The 23,522-nt window shown below is 35.1% G+C and overlaps 1 protein-coding gene across 1 annotated transcript in view; it reads right to left on the bottom strand.

Annotated features, from left to right (window-relative positions):
• Positions 1-23,522, bottom strand: part of INPP4B (inositol polyphosphate-4-phosphatase type II B) — a 797,369-nt gene that overhangs the window by 663,153 nt on the left and 110,694 nt on the right. The window contains 1 exon segment of the mRNA XM_030313011.1: positions 8,501-8,563. The gene's annotated coding sequence lies outside the window, so the exon portion shown is untranslated.

Genomic DNA, 23,522 nt, shown 5'->3' with positions numbered 1-23,522 from the left:
AGGAGTATGAGGGGAAAATTAGAGAACTAAGTGATACACTAAAAAGAAATAATATACGCATAATTGGTATCCCAGAGGAGGAAGAGAGAGGGAAAGGTGCTGAAGGGGTACTTGAAGAAATTATAGCTGAGAACTTCCCTGAACTGGGGAAGGAAAAAGGCATTGAAATCCAAGAGGCACAGAGAACTCCCTTCAGACGTAACTTGAATCGATCTTCTGCACGACATATCATAGTGAAACTGGCAAAATACAAGGATAAAGAGAAAATTCTGAAAGCAGCAAGGGGTAAACGTGCCCTCACATATAAAGGGAGACCTATAAGACTCGTGACTGATCTCTCTTTTGAAACTTGGCAGGCCAGAAAGAATTGGCACGAGATTTTCAGGGTGCTAGACAGAAAAAATATGCAGCCGAGAATCCTTTATCCAGCAAGTCTGTCATTTAGAATAGAAGGAGAGATAAAGGTCTTCCCAAACAAACAAAAACTGAAGGAATTTGTCACCACTAAACCAGCCCTACAAGAGATCCTAAGGGGGACCCTGTGAGACAAAGTACCAGAGACATCACTACAAGCATAAAACATACAGACATCACAATGACTCTAAACCCATATCTTTCTATAATAACACTGAATGTAAATGGATTAAATGCGCCAACCAAAAGACATAGGGTATCAGAATGGATAAAAAAACAAGACCCATCTATTTTCTGTCTACAAGAGACTCATTTTAGACCTGAGGACACCTTTAGATTCAGAGTGAGGGGATGGAGAACTATTTATCATGCTACCGGAAGCCAAAAGAAAGCTGGAGTAGCCATACTTATATCAGACAAACTAGACTTTAAATTAAAGGCTGTAACAAGAGATGAAGAAGGACATTATATAATAGTTACAGGGTCTATCCATCAGGAAGAGCTAACAATTATAAATGTCTATGCGCCGAATACCGGAGCCCCCAAATATATAAAACAATTACTCATAAACATAAGCAACCTTATTGAGAAGAATGTGGTAATTGCTGGGGACTTTAACACCCCACTTACAGAAATGGATAGATCATCTAGACACACGGTCAATAAAGAAACAAGGGCCCTGAATGAGACATTGGATCAGATGGACTTGACAGATATATTTAGAACTCTGCATCCCAAAACAACAGAATATACTTTCTTCTCGAGTGCACATGGAACATTCTCCAAGATAGATCATATACTGGGTCACAAAACAGCCCTTCATAAGTTTACAAGAATTGAAATTATACCATGCATACTTTCAGACCACAATGCTATGAAGCTTGAAATCAACCACAGGAAAAAGTCTGGAAAACCTCCAAAAGCATGGAGGTTAAAGAACACCCTACTAACGAATGAGTGGGTCAACCAGGCAATTAGAGAAGAAATCAAAAAATATATGGAAACAAACGAAAATGAAAATACAACAATCCAAACGCTTTGGGACGCAGCGAAGGCAGTCCTGAGAGGAAAATACATTGCAATCCAGGCCTAGCTCAAGAAACAAGAAAAATCCCAAATACAAAATCTAACAGCACACCTAAAGGAAATAGAAGCAGAACAGCAAAGGCAGCCTAAACCCAGCAGAAGAAGAGAAATAATAAAGATCAGAGCAGAAATAAACAATATAGAATCTAAAAAAACTGTAGAGCAGATCAACGAAACCAAGAGTTGGTTTTTTGAAAAAATAAACAAAATTGACAAACCTCTAGCCAGGCTTCTCAAAAAGAAAAGGGAGATGATCCAAATAGATAAAATCATGAATGAAAATGGAATTATTACAACCAATCCCTCAGAGATACAAACAATTATCAGGGAATACTATGAAAAATTATATGCCAACAAATTGGACAACCTGGAAGAAATGGACACATTCCTGAACACCCACACTCTTCCAAAACTCAATCAGGAGGAAATAGAAAGCTTGAACAGACCCATAACCAGCGAAGAAATTGAATCGGTTATCAAAAATCTCCCAACAAAGAAGAGTCCAGGACCAGATGGCTTCCCAGGGGAGTTCTACCAGACATTTAAAGCAGAGATAATACCTATCCTTCTCAAGCTATTCCAAGAAATAGAAAGGGAAGGAAAACTTCCAGACTCATTCTATGAAGCCAGTATTACTTTGATTCCTAAACCAGACAGAGACCCAGTAAAAAAAGAGAACTACAGGCCAATATCCCTGATGAATATGGATGCAAAAATTCTCAATAAGATACTAGCAAATCGAATTCAACAGCATATAAAAAGAATTATTCACCATGATCAAGTGGGATTCATTCCTGGGATGCAGGGCTGGTTCAACATTCGCAAATCAATCAACGTGATACATCACACTAACAAAAAAAAAGAGAAGGACCATATGATCCTGTCAATCGATGCAGAAAAGGCCTTTGACAAAATCCAGCACCCTTTCTTAATAAAAACCCTTGAGAAAGTCGGGATAGAAGGAACATACTTAAAGATCATAAAAGCCATTTATGAAAAGCCCACAGCTAACATCATCCTCAACGGGGAAAAACTGAGAGCTTTTTCCCTGAGATCAGGAACACGACAGGGATGCCCACTCTCAACGCTGTTGTTTAACATAGTGCTGGAAGTTCTAGCATCAGCAATCAGACAACAAAAGGAAATCAAAGGCATCAAAATTGGCAAAGATGAAGTCAAGCTTTCGCTTTTTGCAGATGACATGATATTATACATGGAAAATCCGATAGACTCCACCAAAAGTCTGCTAGAACTGATACATGAATTCAGCAAAGTTGCAGGATACAAAATCAATGTACAGAAATCAGTTGCATTCTTATACACTAACAATGAAGCAACAGAAAGACAAATAAAGAAACTGATCCCATTCACAATTGCACCAAGAAGCATAAAACACCTAAGAATAAATCTAACCAAAGATGTAAAGGATCTGTATGCTGAAAACTATAGAAAGCTTATGAAGGTAATTGAAGAAGATTTAAAGAAATGGAAAGACATTCCCTGCTCATGGATTGGAAAAATAAATATTGTCAAAATGTCAATACTACCCAAAGCTATCTACACATTCAATGCAATCCCAATCAAAATTGCACCAGCATTCTTCTCGAAATTAGAACAAGCAATCCTAAAATTCATATGGAACCACAAAAGGCCCAGAATAGCCAAAGGAATTTTGAAGAAGAAGACCAAAGCAGGAGGCATCACAATCCCAGACTTTAGCCTCTACTACAAAGCTGTCATCATCAAGACAGCATGGTATTGGCACAAAAACAGACACACAGACCAATGGAATAGAATAGAAACCCCAGAACTAGACCCACAAACGTATGGCCAACTCATCTTTGACAAAGCAGGAAAGAACATCCAATGGAAAAAAGACAGCCTCTTTAACAAATGGTGCTGGGAGAACTGGACAGCAACATGCAGAAGGTTGAAACTAGACCACTTTCTCACACCATTTACAAAAATAAACTCAAAATGGATAAAGGACCTAAATGTGAGACAGGAAACCATCAGAACCTTAGAGGAGAAAGCAGGAAAAGACCTCTCTGACCTCAGCCGTAGCAATCTCTTACTCGACACATCCCCAAAGGCAAGGGAATTAAAAGCAAAAGTGAATTACTGGGACCTTATGAAGATAAAAAGCTTCTGCACAGCAAAGGAAACAACCAACAAAACTAAAAGGCAACCAACGAAATGGGAAAAGATATTTGCAAATGACATATCGGACAAAGGGCTAGTATCTAAAATCTATAAAGAGCTCACCAAACTCCACACCCGAAAAACAAATAACCCAGTGAAGCAATGGGCAGAAAACATGAATAGACACTTCTCTAAAGAAGACATCCGGATGGCCAACAGGCACATGAAAAGATGTTCAGCGTCGCTCCTTATCAGGGAAATACAAATCAAAACCACACTCAGGTATCACCTCACGCCAGTCAGAGTGGCCAAAATGAACAAATCAGGAGACTATAGATGCTGGAGAGGATGTGGAGAAACGGGAACCCTCTTGCACTGTTGGTGGGAATGCAAATTGGTGCAGCCGCTCTGGAAAGCAGTGTGGAGGTTCCTCAGAAAATTAAAAATAGACCTACCCTATGACCCAGCCATAGCACTGCTAGGAATTTATCCAAGGGATACAGGAGTACTGATGCATAGGGGCACTTGTACCCCAATGTTCATAGCAGCACTCTCAACAATAGCCAAATTATGGAAAGAGCCTAAATGTCCATCAACTGATGAATGGATAAAGAAATTGTGGTTTCTATACACAATGGAATACTACGTGGCAATGAGAAAAAATGAAATATGGCCTTTTGTAGCAACGTGGATGGAACTGGAGAGTGTAATGCTAAGTGAAATAAGCCATACAGAGAAAGACAGATACCATATGGTTTCACTCTTATGTGGATCCTGAGAAACTTAACAGGAACCCATGGGGGAGGGGAAGGAAAAAAAAAAAAAAAGAGGTTAGAGTGGGAGAGAGCCAAAGCATAAGAGACTGTTAAAAACTGAGAACAAACTGAGGGTTGATAGGGGGTGGGAGGGAGGGGAGGGTGGGTGATGGGTATTGAGGAGGGCACCTTTTGGGATGAGCACTGGGTGTTGTATGGAAACCAATTTGTCAATAAATTTCATATATATAAAAAATAAAAATAAAAAAAAAATAAACAATGTACTCTCAATAAAAAAATAAATAAATAAATAAATACCTGACTTGAAAAAAAAATAAATAAATAAAATGATGAGCTCAGGAAGGAAGCCTGCTATCTGTAAGTCAGATTTGTAAGAAGTCAGACCCCTGTATTAAGCAATAATAACTCCTATAATAATCAACAAGTCCCAACAGCTGGGACTTGATTAGAAAAAAAAAAAAAAAGATGGAGTATCCCACAGAATCTAATCTTAAGAAGAGTAAAATAACAAAACTTTTCAAATGACAAAAACTGTAAAAGCCAAAAAGTTCTTTAGAATTTTCATAATAGCTCTTTTTCATGCAAATCCTCTTTAAGAATTACTTTTTAATTACTTCTGTATGAAAATGCTCAGTGATTTGGTCTGTGACTTGCACTTTAAGTACTCTTTGGGAGCATACTTTGCCTGTTGTAATAGTTATATTTCTGTAAAGCAATACGTCTTTCACATATTGAACCTAAATCAGGTAATGTGACAATGGCATCACACCTTTTATCACATGCCATAGAAGTATTTCTAACTCTCGTTTAAATTCATGGTCATTAACTTATTAGTCAACCTGTAAGTTTTGATGATTTACTTTCCATTGTTATTTCAGGATAGTTATATGATATATAATATAAAATATAAGTAATGTAGTAAACTCAAAATATCAGAAGATTTTCATTCCTTTAAACCTCAACATATATTACATCTATGTTTACAGCCTGTTGAAATAAACCACAATGAAACACATCACTAAACAATTTATTTACAACTTATTTGTTAGTGTTCTTGAACATAACACTATACATTAGCCTTATGACATAATTTATTTTCGATTCTTAAAAGTGTGTGTATACTAAGCTTAGAGCTCAACCTAGATTACATCAACAAAGTGCTGAATCTTATTTAAAAAATGTTCTTTATTTATTTGGTAGGGAGGGGGGATTCATGTGGGGAGAGTCACAGAGAGAGGGAAAGAGAGAGAATCTTAAGTAGGCTCTGCCCAGTCAGTGCAGAGCCCACCACAGGGCTCAATCTCACCAACTGCAAGATCATGATCTGAGCCAAAATCAAGAGTCAGACACTTAACCAACTGAGCCACCTAGAAGCCCCCAAAATGCTGAGTCCTTAATATCTTATTACAAATTCTACAAAAAAAGTTAAATACGATGAAATAAAACTTGACATCCCTACATAATAAAAATAAATTACAGACATGAAATTTTCTTTATGACATTCAATCTATTTCTAGGACATATAAACATATGTAAAAATGGAACAGAAGAGGAATCTTTATTTTTGTACATAACCTTACTAGAGGTATGTAGAAGGATATTTTGACTTGGCGAGTTGAAGTCGCATCTCTCTTTGAATGACAAAATTCATAATATTGTGACTAAAACACCCCTTTTAAAAGGGTCAAATGCAGAACTTTCAAGTATGTGCACACACAAAAGTGTCTGCTATTTCAACAGCTTGCTCTCTGAGCTTCATTGCCAGAGTTAATCCTACTCAAAATGACAGTGTTAGTTGTCATGTGCAACTAAGAAAAGCTGAATGGTCCCGTTTGTCTAAAAATAGACAAATATGTCTTAAATTTCCACCATTAAAACTTCCAAATGCATTCTAGAAGGCAAGCATTACCCTGATACCAAAACCAGATAAAAACTCCACTGAAAAAGAGAACTACAGGCCAATATCTCTGATGAACATGTATACAAAAACTCTCAATAAGACTAGCAAATCGAATCCAACAATACATTAAACATTGAAATTTCAATGTCCATATCCCATTGTGAGATAATAGAGCATCAATAATTAGCACTCTTTGTCTTATTAACAGGAATTATTTTTATAAGATTGCAAACACCCCTACGTCAATGAATCCAAAGGTCTAACTTAGAGAAATAATGACATGAGCACCATTTCTCCCACCCAAGTTACTCATCCACACCCACTCCCAACCTGAACACAAATGCACACATGCTGGAGCATAAACTCTTTGGAAATTTTGTCAGACCAAAGCACTTGGACCCTAGCCATATATAGGACTGTTCCTTTATTTTCACTTTTGAGAAGCAAATTTTGCTAGTCTGCATACATAATTCTGGAAATTCTACCATGTTAATGGAAATCTCTCTCCTTCCACCCTAACTTCTTTTTTTTTACTACTTTCAGTTCAAAATGAGTTTGTCCATCTCTTAAATAAAACAAAAAGCCTAATAAAACGGAATATTAGCATATACAGAGCTCTGAAAAAAGAAAAACATCACAAGAACGCATCCTGGAAAGTCTGTGTTCCTTTCATCCTTTATTTTAATTCTAAAGATCATAGATCCTTGAACTTCTTCATTAACCTCATCTCATTTAGTGTGTTTCTTTTTCTCTCTTTACTGTGTTATCCATCAATTTCCCCTAAACAAGCATTTTTCTACAACTTATACCCCTAGCCCCTTATGCCTATATATCATATAGCTCAGCTTCACCATCTTCCACATATTGTTGAGGCAGTTCTCATTATGTCTGTCTTTGGGGAGTCACAGTTAATAGCTCTATTAAGGCAACTCTCAACTGATGACATTAACCGTTTTTAGATATTTTATAGTTTGAATTAACAGTTTAATATAGATAAAATTTGAAAAGAGTGCCTACAATTCAAAGTCCCCTTTAGGGGAGAAAAGTTGCTTCCTTAAAGGGTTTTTACTTCTTTTGAAGAATCAACTGAAAGCCAGAAATAAGTAGAAACACCCCAATTTTCAATCCAACCTATTTTTGTTCAACTGCAAATTAAAGTTCAGAAATAAGTTTTCTGCCAAGGTCCATTAAATTTAAATGCTATCTTTGTTTCAGCACTCATTTGTTTAGGAATTCAAAGAGTTGTCAAAAATAAAACCCAGTTAGTTCCAATTAGCATGCAGCCTAATATACATTTCAATCATTCTATTATTTGTTTTCATATACATACAGTGACATCCTATCCTCACAGATAAATGAGTAGATAGTATTGAGAGATGGGTCTAGTTCCCCATCACAATTCCAACCTTTCAGAAGCATTTCTAGAAAAAAAACTACTTTGAGATAACAACTCTATTCATGAAACATATACGCATTGTATATCTGTGTCTATACTCACACTTGTTTACATGTACATGTCATTAGAATATTTGCATGAGCATTCATATTCTTAGTCCAACATATGTAAATAAATCACACAGTAATTTGAAAAATTTAACAACTAAATAGGCAATCTGTTAAACATAATCAGGCATGCTATTCAGCAACTGTATGATATAATTCAATCTTCCAAAGAAAATATGTTTTGCGCAAGGGTACCTTTTTTAAAAACCTGATGAAATTTTCTAGGAATTTGTACCCACATTTTTGCAGATTCAAAAAATATGTAAAGCCATATCACTAATGCTTAAATAAAAGGAAAATCTCATCACCGTAACCTGATAAATAATCTAATTCTCTTATTGTCTACCATTTGTAAACATGATACACTAATTGGAGCTATTTCCAAAGAGAATGCAATCTTCTAGTCAAGATCCTATTCACATATTAACATAAATGAAAGAAAAATGTCACAAAATTAACCATTATCTATAATGTTTTGATAAGCTAATATATACTTTAAAATTTATTCACTTCACAAATACGGTGATCATCATAAATTATTTCCTATACTTTTCAGGTGATGATTTAATTTTTTGAAGGTTTATTCAATAGCTGAAACCAGTAATCAAAGAAAGCCAATTATTTTAATGCATCAAAGTTAAAAAGACTAAAAAATTTATCAATTCAAAATAAGCATTACCTTTATCTGATTTTTCATAAAAGACAGCAGATTGCTTGCCAGGTAACACCATTTCCTTGGGTTCTGTGGGCAAAGAGAAAAAAGATTAATAAAAACAGCCTTTGTTTTTACTCTTTAAATACTTCTTGAGGGAGATTCATTAGTAATAAAGGTCAGAGAGGAAAATCATTTAACAAAATACTCAGCTCCATTCAGCAGCTGCCTTGGGAACCACTTGGCTATAAATGCCAAATAATTTCCCCAAAGGTCCCCTCTCTCCTGGAGCTGAGAACATGGGTGACTGTGGCAGATACTAAGCCCTGTTTTCTTTGCTTCTCTCCCTTCTCACATGGGAACAAAACTAGCACTTTGAGCAACAAAAAGCTTTAGCTTCTGCCATTTCAAAAGATAGGATGGAAGCCATGTTGGGACAGAACATTTACTTGGAATACAACTGACTGAAATGAATTTGCAATTATCTAAACTTACTTTTCTCCCTCCTGCAGTGAGTATGGGTTTTAAAATATTCATGAAAGCTTGGGTGTCTTCCTATTCTGTCTTCCACAAAAGTGATAACATGAGATATTATGGGATGCCTCTGTAAATAATTGCAGATTACCCTGCTCATATGATGCAATTTTAGAGTTTTTCTATGCAGCAACAAGGAGGAAAGCACTTTATAAAAGTCAAAAGTATTAAAATATATCTTATTCCCTCTCTTAGCATATAACAATCTTGATGAGTATCCCATAAGAGATTTTATTGCATCATTATCTGAATGTTCAGATTGGAGGATAAATTCAAGTCTGAGCAATAGCTTTCCAGAAAGGAACGTAACATATCTAGGTAAGAATTTTAAATTCATCCCTTAAGAAAGTTATTTGAATGAATGTCAACAGTTAAAAACATCATTGATTAATTGACTATAACAGTCATTATAAGAATAGTCATATAACTGCAATCACTACATCTTACAAGCTATGTGAACTTGGGCAAGTAAATTAAACTGTAAACCTTCACTTTTCATCTGTATCAGAATAATAATTTTTCCTACTCCACAGAGCTGATAAATAAATGAAATAAAAATATATAAAGGATATAGAACTAATAAATGTTAGCTGATATAGTTTTCAATATCATTATTATTATTTTCATTGTTCCCTTTTTAAAAAAAATCTTGCTACTTCATTAAAAATCACTGCCTCTGTGAGTCATGTGGTGGAATGATTAAAATAATATCACACTGGACACCACTTAATTTGCAGATTTGTTAATGATGACAAAAATAAATAAATAAAGTCATTTTAGGTCTTTGGACCTAAGGAATGCCAAGGATTGCTTGGTACCAGAACAACACCAAAAGCTAAGAGAAAGTCATGGAACAGGTTCTCCCCTAGAGCTCAGAGAGAACATGGCCCTGTTGACCCCCTTATTCTGAACTTACAGCCTCTAGAATTGTGAGGGAATAAATTTATCTTATTCTAAGTACCCAGTTTCTGGTACTTTGTTATGGCAGTCCCAGTAAACTAATGCGGCATCTTTTGAACCAACAAGAATTAGGCCCCCACCCATACCCTGATCATTTGGAGCTTAAAAAATTCTTACAGTTACACTAAGTCAGCAAATAATTCTCAATTTAGAATTTAGAATACCCAGCTACATTAAAAAGCTGATTTAAAGTTTAACTTGTCTCCCAACCATAGCTAGGATCTGCTGCAAGAGAAAACCAACAGCCAATGAAGAAGGATAAGTTGGTCCTATGTTTTTACCACAGGTCCTCTTCCCCAGCCAGTTAACCTTGGCCACGATGCCTCTACAATATAAGAGTGGAGTGAAAAAGGGAAGGTAAGGAAAGAAGAGGTAAACGGAGGAGGAAAGTTTACTCTCTAGTCACTGAGCTAAGAGAGCTGTTACCTATTGAAAGCTGATTCTCAACTACTGGATGCCTTTCCAGGTTTTTCAGTGACTGCTTCCCCTTCTCCAGTCACTGGCCTCCATTCATCTGAACTGCATGATATGAGTCATACTGTCTCGCTTTACCACTTACTACATCCACAGCTCCATATGACACCTTCAGCTTCTCCCTGCTGAGGCCAATTCAGCCCATGAGTAACTCTCTTATTGTTCTCTCACATCCATGGATCCTACCTACAGCATAGAGAGCTCTCTAACAAACCCTGGAAAAATGGGTTATTCTCAATTCAGCACCTCTGCTTCCTCTACATAAACTCTCACTAGCTCATCTTGGCTTTAGTTTCATCAGAAATTAGTCCACTGTTTCCACAACCACCCCCAAAACTTAAAGGGACACATATTAAACTCTCAGTGAGTTTTGTTGAAGCACCTCTTTTTATCACTGGGAGGGGAAAAGGGGAAACACTCCACCAACCTCCCTCCTTGTGGACATTCCTGATGGACCCTCAGTTCACTCTGAAGAAATATGCCTTGAATCTCTAGAGCTCCCACCCCTTTTGGATTAGGAAATGTAGGAGCTATCTAACCAGTTCTCATGCTCATACTAGGGAATTTCTAAAAGGTGACCTGTTTTATAAAGCATTTTGGTATCTGATATCTATTGCTTTAAGTAGTCAATATTTTCTGATTTTACATCCTGTGAGATTAGTCTTCACAATTTGAGCTTTAAGAGACTCTTGGGGGAAGCAGCTAAAAATTGTATAAAATGTCTACTAGATACACTATCTTTTTTTATGTTTCTTGAGCATTCCATGTATTTTATATATAAATTCAACATAATACAATTAATGTTATATCTGTCCTATTCTTCAACATAATCTCTCATCTTCAGTCAGGCAGAGTTCTCAATAGCCATGTTGTTCTCATCCAGTTCCACTCTCCATATTATTTCCTTCTGGTTGTGGTTAAATTCTTACTTTTCTGCATGTTCCAAATTTACCACCCTGTCAAAACTTTAATGCCAACTTCTCCAAAAAGTGATCCCCAGGTATTTTGGACTTAGTTGATTTTGTCATTCTTTGACCTGTGTAGCAATTATACCAATGCCTATCATTTATATTGCCTTCTTGGGTTGTCTTGTCATGTCTCCCCATATACCTTTTGCCTCTCACCTATCTTCTTCAGTACTTATTTAAATGCTCAGCACCTAGGAGGAGGTTCTAATAACTACATACTCACTTCTATGTATTAGATATCTATTAACAAAGATAAGACAGAGCTAACTTTTAAGGCACAAATATCTTACAATGTTCCATGACAGAAATTACATAGTAAGACCTTATTGTTGCCATATAAAATTTTTTAAAAAGTTTGAACTAATATGCCAAATAGAACAGAAGCAAAAGACAAGGGAATATGAGAGGTGATGTCCCATCATAAAACAAGGATGTCATTATTTGAAAATATAATCTATATGCAATGCTTTTGCATTTCTCTATGTTTGACGTCACCTTCCCGACAGGGGTAGCACTTGCCTCAAAAGGATTAAGATTGTTACAAGGTGAATAAAATAAGAGGGGTGCCTGGGTGGCTCAACTGACTAAGTGTCACCCTTCGGTTCAGGTCATGATCTCACAGTTCATGGGTTTGGGTTTGAGCCCTGGGTCAGGCTCTGTGCTGACAGCTCAGAGCTCAGCACAGAGCCTAGAGCCTGCTTCAGATTCTGTGTCCATCTCTTTCTGCCCCTCCCCTGCTCACACTGTCTCTGTCTCTCCCAAAAATAAATAAACATTAAAATTTTTTAAAATAAAATAAGACCACAGGTTTACTCCCAGGAATAATTCTAGATCCATAGCAAGGTGATAGTCTTGAAAATTAGATTTCCTTTAGAAGAGAATAAATTTTGATGCACCCAGGTGGCTCAGTTGGCTAAGTGTCTGACTCTTGGTTTGGGCTCTGGTCATAATATCACAGTTCATGAGTTTGAGCCCCACATGGGGCTCCGTGCTGACAGTGCAGAGCCTGCTTAGGATTCTGTCTCTTTGCCCCTGCCCCACTCACACTCTCTGTCTCTCAATCTTAAAAAAAACAAAATAAAAAATAATTTTTAAAAACACAATCTTAGTTGTCATTAACATATTAGAAGCCAGAACTAGAGAACTAGGTCATGTAGCTATGTGACACCATGGTGAAGAAAACATGGGGTATCATGTAAATGATATGGAAAACTGCCTCAGGCTCCAGGGTTGTATGCAGAAGAGGACAACAGATGGAGGAGGAAGAGGTCAGATATCAAGTCCTCCTTTCCCTTCTCTAAGTTGAACTCCTACATGAATGTGGTAATAACAACATTAGGACTTGAAGACTACTTTTCAGGGCATGTACTGGAGAAAACTCAAGACTGTCCGAGAAAAACTAGCATTCAGCATTTAACATGGCATGGGAGCAGCTAAGCGGTATTAGAGGAGGAAGGGAAATATCTAAAACCATGAACCTGAGGCAGAATCCCATCATCCCCACAGCCAATGTATGGTGTCCTGGGAAGACAAAAGTTCCCAACTGCCCTGATCAGGGAACACGGAAGTGCTGAGCAGATGTGATCCCACCTATTACCTTCCCCAAAATGAGATCACAGGAGGCCCATTGCCTCCATAGTCACAATACTGTTAGGGAAAGAGTAGAAGAAAGGGAAGAACTCTAAAAAGCACAACCATTTATCCAGAAGTTGTCTGACTCATCTACCCCTAATAAAAAGGAACTCAAATGTATCTAGTCCAGTGTTATTCTCTTACAGATGAGGAAACAAAAGACCAGATTGGCAGACTCATTTACTCAAGAGATTATACAGATGAAGAGAGATTATACTGATGAGGACAGAAAAGAGGCAGTAATTCCAATTTTTCTAATGCCCGCTGAAATGCCTACGCACTATCCTACACTTTAAACCAGTTTTTCTGTTTATTATATCAGTTAATGCTATTATTCAGTTAATACTTTTAAATAAAATTCAAATTTTGTTTTAAATAAAAATACCAATAATTTTAAATCCATTTATTTTGATAAATAATGAAATGCACTTAAAATAATGAATAATGAGTCCACAGAAACACGATTAGTGTCATTGATTTAGCAAATTTAGCAAGGTTACTGAATTTAGGGTCATTATAAAAACTTAGTTGTGCTACCCCATAACAACAAAAAAGTAAAAACATAGAAATTCTACATTTAAAATAGAAATAAAACCTCATATATCCTGGAATAAATCTCACAAAAGATGTTTATGATCTCTATACCAAAAATTACTTAGAGAAACATTAGGACAAAACACTACGTAGAGAAAATAAAGCAAAAAAATTAATGGAAAGACATACATCATACTCATTGATTGGAAGATTCATTATTATAAGATGTTGATCCATGCATTCAGTGTGATCACAATAAAAATTCTAGTTGCTTTTTTTTTTTTAATTTTAAAATACAAGCTAACATTTAAACAGAAATGTAAAGGGTCAAGATTAGCCAAGGTGGTTTTAAAGAAGAACAAATTTGGAGGTCTTCAATTATCAGATTATTATATCAGCTTATTATAAAGCTTTCATAATTAACATGATGTGGAATTGGTACAAAAATAAACAGATACATGAAATAAACAACAAAACAAAACAAAAAACCACACAAATTATGACAACTAATTATGCAAGAATTACGCAATAAGAAAAGGTCAATCTTTCCATTAAATGATACTGAATGAATTATATATCCATTTGGGATAAAACATGAATCTTAACTCCTACATGTACAAAAAATCACTTTCAGAGGGTTGTATACTTAAACATGGATGATAAAACAATAAAGCTTTCAGAAGAGAATATCTTTCCCTTTGGGGTAGACAATGATTTCTTAAACAGCACAGAAGAAATGGTGGCTATAAAGGGAAAATATGATATGTTTGATTGCATTTAAATTAAGAACTTCTGTTTATCAGAAGATGCCAAGTAGAGAACGAAATGGCAAGCCACATAGTATAAGAAGAAACTTGCAATACATATATCAGATAATGACTCATATTCAGGATATTTAAATAAACTTCTACAAATCAATAAGAACAAGGCAGACAACTCCAAAGAAAAATGGGCAAAAGACATACATGGACATTTCATAAAAGAAAGCATTCAAATTTTCAACAAATATATTAAAATTTCCTCAACCTTATTAGTCCCTTGGAAATGCAAATTAAAATCACAATGAGATGCCCACTGTAGCCAAAATAAAAAGGACAGATAACATCAAGAGTTGCAAGGATATGAAGTAATGGACCTGTCATATCCTGCTTGCAAAGGCCAGAGAGTGGAAATTGATATAACTTCAGAAAACAGTTTAGTAGTATTTATAAGGTGGACAGATTCACACCTTGTGGCTGGGCAAGTTCTGCTCCTTGGCTTATAACCACTATAAAGGCATACTACGGTTGCCAAAAATTATATAAATGGATGTACATAGTAGCACACTTCATAATAGGGACTAACTGGAAATAGTTCAAATCTCCACTAATAGAAGAACTAATTAAGAAATTAAGATTTATTCATACAATGAAAAGCCATACATTAATGACAATAAACAAAGCACAGTTACATGAACAACGTAGATGAATATCACAAACAATAATCAGGGTAATAAGTCATACGCAAAAAACTACACACTATATCATAGTATATAGCATATCCCCCTTGTGGGATATATAGTGACTGGAGAGGACATGGGGTGCTTTTGAGGTACTGATATTATACTTTTTTTCTTGAGCTAGCTGTTGGATCTTCAAGGTGGGTTCACCTGCAAAATTTTATCAAGCTGCACACTTGATTTGCTTACTTTCCTATATGCATCTTTCTTTTTTTTAACAGAAGGAACATACATTTATTTATTTATTTATTTATTTATTTATTTATTTATTTTTGAGAGAGAGAGAGAGAGAGAGAGAGAGAGAGAGGGTGCAAGCAGGGGAGAGGCAGAGAGAGAGAGGGAAAGAGAGTATCTCAAGCAGGCTCCTCACTGTCAGTACAAAGCTCATTGTGGGGCTTGAACTCATGAACCATAAGATCATGACCTGAGTCAAAGTCAAATGCTGAACAAACTGAGCCACCCAGGCACCCCTGCATGTTATATTTCAATAAACTACTTTTCAAGTGGCATTTGGATCTGTCTATACCACTTGAACCATCTGTCTATACCACTTGAACCAAAGGCACAAGGAGATTTTAAAGATAATTCCTGATTTTAAAGACAACCAGAAAGAAAGAGCAGATTTCAATTTGCAAATGTTCTTTCTCAGCATCTACAGGTGTGATAATTCAGGACAGCATCTAGAGAGAGAACATTAGTGTTTTCCCTGGAATACAAGCCATCTTCCATATTTTCAACCTATACATTCTTCTTCAAATTACTTCTTCATTGTTGACACGGTTCAATAAAAGGGAATCTAGCATAAAGTGTATGTATATTCCACTTTTAAACACAGTTGCACATTTAACAGTACATATGTTTGAGAATTTTTTTTTAATTTGGACTACATTAGGCAGGAAACAGAGTCAGATCTTAAGCGTTATACGTGAACTTTTAAATTATTTCTTTTCGCAAATACTAAATGTCTACCTTCTAATTGCTTTCTAATTTTCCTTTGCTTATTTCTTTATGAAACAATTATTACAGAAAAGAAAAACACAAATAAAACAAAGGTTTGTAATTGTAGGTTTTTAAAAGTTTCTGCATTTAAGCTTTGGAAAGAAAATATAAATAGAAAACAGAAATATAATGAATACCTATTTATCTCTGTCTGCAAGCAATAAGATAGAAAACCTGTTTTCTTCTCTGAATTATAATTATACTTAGATTAAGCACCAATAATGAAAAACCACAAAGGTAATAACCACAGCATAGGCATTTTGAAATGTATGCTTAATCTATGCCAGAGAAAAGGCAGAAATAACAACAAAAGTCACATCCCAGGTTTAAGGCATACTAAAAGCAAATACTAGGAATAATTAATTTCTGCCCCTTTTTTTAATAATCATATTTTAACTAGGTTGATGAAAACATTCTTTTCTAAGTGATATACTCTAATTCTACTGATAATTTTATTTATTTAATCGTAAGTTTACATTTTCTGTTGTTTATTCAAAAAAGTAATCAAAATCTTTTCCCAGAGGCAATTTAGCAATAAAAGACGTTAAAAAACTACTTTTTGAAAACTATTTTTTAAATCTCTTAGTCTGGATTACCTTAGAAGTACCTTATTATTATTGTAATAATAAAAATAAACATTTCCACTGCCAAATATAAACCAGATATTGTTTTGAGTTGCTGTCTTACACATTCAATTCTTGTAATAAGCTTAACAGATGGATATACTATTATCCCGTTTTATAGATGAGGAAAATGAAGCACAGTTTGGTTACCAGAAGTTACCTGAACCACAGAGACAGCAAAGGCAAGATTTGAAGGCAGGTAGCAGTTACCAATTCTATTCTCTTGACTATTCCGTTGAGATAATGTCCCTCTATTTCCATGTGAGTACCCATTACTATGACACATGCTTGGTCTTTATGTGCTATTATTTAAATATATTACTTAATTCTTACTAGGAAGTCTCCCATTTTATTTTGAATGTCTGTTATTTAAAAATATATATTTTGTGTATATCTCTACTGTTTTCTATATTTTTCGTGTATTGGCTAGAACTGTTGACACAATATACTTTGAATTTACAATGGGTACTATGTCCTAAGAGTTTAAATCAATTTACATATATCATGCCATTTCCATTTAAACACACATGCAACCAGCACTATTCTCTGAATTGATTTTTACATATTTTATTGCATATTTTCTCAGCTTCTATCTCATGCTATTGCCAAAGTCAAATACTCAGAGTCCAGATCCTTTATTTTCAAAATGTGGTCCATAAAATGGCAGCATTCCATTACCTGAGAAAGATACAGAAATTCCAGGCACCACCCAAGACCAACTGAGTTAGACTCTTCATTTTAACAAGAAACTCAAGTGATCAGTGGGCATAGTAAAGTTTAAGAAACCTGCTTTAGATGATATATTCCTCTAAACTAAAGACTTTCTTAATCTTTGCTTCAGTTAATTTATTTCTGTAGGTTCTGTGAAATTTATTCTTATCAATTTTACCACTAAATATTTCAGTCTGCTAAAATTATTATTGAGTACTTCACTATCCCTATCACTTTTACTGCCTGCAGTGTTACTGAATTTTACTGAATTAACTACTGAAGACTTAAAACAGAAGCTTCTCTTCTAGGGCTGTCTGAAAGGCTGTTTTGTTTGCAAGGTGCTATATCTTCCACAAGTAACTACAAATGCCATCAATTGAAAACAGGAAGAGTTGAAATGCTTTAGTTCTAGTGTGTAGCCTGTAAATGTCCATGAGAGTTCCTAAGTTAAAAAATCAATACTAGACTAGCTACTGTTTTCTCAAAATCCTGAGAAATTTGATGCTATATTATAGAACAACGCTGATCTCAAATCCTTTGTGAATTTTTCTCAAATTTTCTTAGTTCTCAATATTCACTTAAAAGTTGCCCTAGGGTTTTCTAGCTTTTTACATAAGATGACCTGGAAAGGTTCCAGAAAGATATTTTACTATTACTACTAAGATAAAGGATTTTGCTCTGGCAATAAAACAACCACCATTAACGACAACCCAAACAAGGGCTCAGGGTGGCTTCATCGGTTAAGTGCTTGACTCTTAATTTCGACTCAGGTCTTGATCTCATGGTTCGTGGGTTCAAGCCCCTCATCAGGCTCTGTCCTGTCAATGTGAAGCATGCTTGGGATTCTCTCTGTCTGCCTCTCACTCTGCCCCTACTCAGCTAGTGCTCTGTCACAGCATGAATAAACTTAAAAAAAAAAACATAACTAATAAAGCTCCCAAACAAAGAGAAATATCCATATTGAAAACCATAAAAATAAGCTTCAAAAGGGACACTGGATAGCTCATTGGCTGAGCCTCTAACTTCAGCTCAGGTCATGATCTCATAGTTCATGAACTCAAACCCCACATCACATTTGCTGCTGTCATCACAGAGTCAGAGCTTCTCTCCCCCTCTCTCTCTGCCCTTCCCCTGCTCTCACTCTCAAAAATAAATAAAAACATTAAAAAATAATAAGCTTCAAAAGCAGCAAATTAATGCAAAAAAATCAATCTTAAGATACAAGACAAAGTTTTGTGTTGGTAAGCACTTTTTACTTTTTTAATAAAAGACCAGTACTCATATCTTCAAAAAAAATGATCAAATTTCCTTATTACCTTATCTCTTTGCATTGGCTCTTGAATGGATTTCCAACTTATGAGCTAGCTTGGGTAAGAAGGTTAATTTACTTGGGCATATAGAATCAAGGAAGATCACTCATTACAATTTTGTGATAGAAAAATTAAGAATGTTTGAATGTAGTCTGGGAATTAAATAGTAAAAAGGAATTGATTTTAATTGTGTCAGGTGCAATAACCACATTGCGTTACATAAGATAATATCCTTATCTTTTAGAAATGTATACTGAAAAAAAATGGGCTGAAATGTCCAAAAAAATTACAAATAGGACATATGGGTACACACTGCCACCACTAAAGGAAAAATAAAATAAAGTACCACCTACAAAAACAGAAAGAGCACCATCAGGAATCTAGAAATAACATCAATAATAGAGAAATTTCAATATCAATGTAGGAGGCTTAAATTAAATAAGCCATTAGTACATTAGATTAAGAGAAATGTAAGAAAAAATAATGTTTCTTTTCAATATTCATAATGTAACTGAACTAACTATATTTGAAAAATGATATGGGCACATTTTGCTCAAGCTAGTCACTATGATAACTTTTTTATATATACCACTGCTCTTAAGATTTATTTATTTTTTTTTTTTGGCTTCACTGGTGAATTTCACCAAATATTTATTTATTTTATTTTATTTTTTTATATATATATATGAAATTTATTGACAAATTGGTTTCCATACAACACCCAGTGCTCATCCCAAAAGGTGCCCTCCTCAATACCCATCACCCACCCTCTCCTCCCTCCCACCCCCCCATCAACCCTCAGTTTGTTCTCAGTTTTTAAGAGTCTCTTCACCAAATATTTAAACTAGAATTAATATTTGTCTTTTTTTTTTTTTTATGAAATTTATTGACTCTTAAGATTTAAAATAGCTGTTTAAGAGAGACATGATCACTTTGCCTATTTTCATAACATTTTTGGTTTGACCCACGGACAGAAGTTTTATACTGCTTTACAGTAAGCCTTTCTATTCTATCTTCTACTTATTTCACCCTGTAGGATAAGGAGGGATAATTTGATTAGTCATACAGTCATATTTTATTAGTAGGTGGTTTCTGTGCCTTAATGCACTAGAGTAAGTGAAAAACTTAGCCCAAAATTTTGGAAATTAACTAACATTAAAAAGAATTTTAACTAAGTTAACTTTTACCTTTTATTCCCATTCTAGGAACCAACAACTTTTGTGAAGAATACAAACATCAAAACTAAAACAGCAGAAAAAATTTTTGCAATGTTGGCGTAAAAACAGGAGATAAAATTAAAAACTATATGGTGCCAAATTAGGGAATTTCTGCTGCTGGTTACATAGTCACTAGTAATTCTAAAAAAACCCTCTCTTTCAGAACATCTAGAATGCTTGATAAAATTCAACAAACATACTTTAAAATGCACTGTTGGGTTCACAAGACATAGAAGGACCTTAAAGTGGCAAAATGTAGACAGAATTGAAACAATAGTAGCATTCACATGCAAAAGCATGGGTGCCCTCATGTTGTTTACTAATAAAATCTTGAACTTTTGCATTTCAGCCTGAGAGGAAATAATGGGCAAGCCTTTAGGTTTGAACAAAATAAGGAGTTGAAATTCAGAACATCTAAAAAGCCCAAGAGAATGTAAAACTAAAAAAAAAAAGTCTTGTACCATAGGGAAGTGACAAGGGGTAACTTATCTATGATATCCCTAGCTTGGAGTAGAGAAAAAGCAAATCATAAAATTTCTAAAATTCTAAAATGTATAAACCATAGTTCTTCCCCCACAGCTGTTAGTCTTGGTTTTACACTGGTTATAAATCTTGAAAAACTTCAAGCAGAGAAATTAACTTAAAGAAGCAAATTAAATCTACTTCAAAATAATATAACTTCATCACAGACCTCTCAGAATCTCCAGAATTTTTTAAAAGCCCAGATGAGCACACAATCCAAAATTACACAACCTACAAGAAAACAGGCCTTCATAAAGAAGAATCCAAAGAAGCAATAAACATCAGAATTAGACTGCCAAGACATCAGATTTTGTAATTGTCAGGAACACAACATAAAATGAAAATTTCAAAATTCTCTAAATATGTAAAAGAGGGAACTAAAAACAGAATATTAAAGCCAATTAGAATTTTAAAAGGCAACTTCTAGAAAAACAAAAATAAAAATACATTCTACATATGCATTGAATACAAAATTGGGTACAACTTCAAAGAGTGTTAATAAACTCTCAATTGAGCAATTATATAAAATACAACAAAGAAAGAAAAGGCAATGAAATCTACTTAAGATGGAGGAAAAATGCAAAGCTCTAACTTGTGGTCAAATTCCATGAAAAAGGGATAAGAGAAAATGGAGGAGACTAGATCCAGGCCTAGGGTGAAGCAAGTGAGACAACGAGGGCAAAAAAATTTAGGAGGTATTTTTAGTCTTCTTAAATTCTGCCTCCTGGAAGAGGTAATACCAAGAAAGATAATTGGCTAACAGTTTACCAGAATTGAAACTTGAGATCCGGGAAATACACTGTTTTCCAAGCAGAATAAATAAAAAAATATGTACACCTAGCAACAACAGTAAAACTATAGAATACTAAAGACAAAGAGGTCTTAAAAGCAGCCAGCAATAAAAGATTGACTACTTTAGTAGACACTGCTGGTGCCATGTCCATATTCTCTCTACCAACCACTGAACCCACACCTACCCTTCTCTTGATAAATGTCCTCAAGAGTTTCTATAGTCTTTCAGGGATAGCCCATGGCCAAAGAATAACTAATAAATGGATACCAAGGCCAGTTCCCTAGCATTAATGTGGGACATTTTTATGGTACTACAGGATGCAGATTGTCTTATGGAATCAGGCTAGTCTTCTGCTAAATCTACATCTTTGACTACTGCTTTCCCTGTGCTATAATGCTTTCCTAATTTTCTTTTTCTGATTTCAACAAAGTTGAGAATCCCCATTTTGGGTTTGACTCTAAGAAGTGCAATTAGCAATAAGCAATGACAAATAGAACAGCAGCAGATTGTCAAAACAAAAATGCATATCAGAAGACTATAGAGTAACATATTCTAACCACTGAGAAAAGTAACTGTCAGTTAAGACTCTGTTCCCAAACTGTGATTTGAGGCAGAGGCAAAATAATTACCTATTTGGATGTATCAAAACAGAGTTTATCACCAATAGACCCAACCAAAACTTTTTTTTATTTTTTAATTTTTAATTTTTAGAGAGAGAGAGAGAAAGGCATACAAGCAGGGGAGGAGGAGCAGAGAGAGAGAGAGAGAGAGAGAGAGAGAGAGAGAGAGAGAGAGAGAATCTTAAACAGGCTCCACACTCAATGTGGAGCCCAATGTGAGGTTCGATCCCATGCCCCTTGGGATATGAGCTAAGCCAAATTCAAGAGTTGGAAGCTCAACTGACTGAGCCATACAGGCACCCCCAAAAAGTTTTTAAAGAAAGAATTTGGGGCAGAAAGAAAATAATCCTCGGGGCGCCTGGATGGCTCGGTTGGTTAAGCATCTGACTTTGGCTCAGGTCATGATTTCACAGTTCGTGAGTTTGAGCCCTGCATCGGCTCTGTACAGAAAGCTCAGAGCCTGGAACCTGTTTCAGATTCTGTGTGTCTCTCTATATATATATCCCTCCTGTTTGTGCTCTGTCTCTCTCAAAAATAAATAAATGTTAAAAAGAAAAAAAGAAAGAAAATAATCCTAGATGGGAAGTCTGAGACACAAGAGACACTGGAAATAAGGGAAAAAGTAGTGACCACATGGGTAGATTTAATCAACAATAACTGTACTTAAAAATAATATTAATAAAATGTTTAAGTAGGTAAATGATAAATAAGGTTTAACTAGGTTATTTTACAAAAAAATGGAAGGAGGTGATTGAATTTAAGTTGTGATATCTTGTATTGTTGAGAAGAAACAACAGAGGTTAATTAAGATTTTAAGTATGCAAGCAAACATTTTAAGGTCAATCTCTAAAAAACAGAAATCAAATATATTAACCTCAAATCAGGAAAAAATAGAAAAGCGGAAAGAATAGAAAACCTCAATCAGAAAGAAACCTTCAGGAAGTTCTGTTTCTGGCTACAATGGAATAACTGGTCCTGGATTAGTGTATTCATTATAAACAATAATAAAGTTAGACAAAAATATAAGGCAAATCTTTTGAGGCATAATACAACATGCAGCATAAAACTGTCCTTTATGAGTGAAAGGAAAGCCCCACAATTTCCCCAAATCTCTCCATAAACACAATTTTCCAACCTCAGTAAAGCAAGCTGACATCCAGGTCAAACACATGTCCTGCTGTACTTAGAAGGCAGAGATTAGAGTTCAAAGAAGCTGAAGTAAATAAAATATGCATGGCAAGGAGTCAGAAAGGAGGGAGCTGTGCAGAAGGGAGGTCTCAGATGTCTATGTAGTAGTATTCCCTCATAAGCTCCCAGGCAAGGACTGAGCTATGCATATTCAGGACAAGAATACATGATGCTTTTTAGACAGTTATTAAGAATGAAACAGAGGTAGTGGAGGTCAGGCAGTGATAGTGGATATTGGAGACCATGTCATCCAGAGGAAAGGGAGCCCATTAACAATTTTTAACATGGTAACTTTTTTACAATGTCAGTATACATTAATCACTAAATGTACAAAAAGAAAAGAAAACAGGACAGGTAGTAAAGAAAATGCATCAAAATAAACTGAGATGATACAGGTCTTGCATTTAGCAGATAATGACTTTAAAGCAGCTAGTAAAAATATTTACAAAGAACCAAAGGAAAATGT

The sequence above is a fragment of the Lynx canadensis genome, chromosome B1 (assembly GCF_007474595.2).
Source record: "Lynx canadensis isolate LIC74 chromosome B1, mLynCan4.pri.v2, whole genome shotgun sequence".
Lineage (NCBI taxonomy): Eukaryota > Metazoa > Chordata > Mammalia > Carnivora > Felidae > Lynx > Lynx canadensis.
Note: the sequence above shows the minus strand (reverse complement) of the source record. Positions and strands in the feature narration are given on the sequence as shown.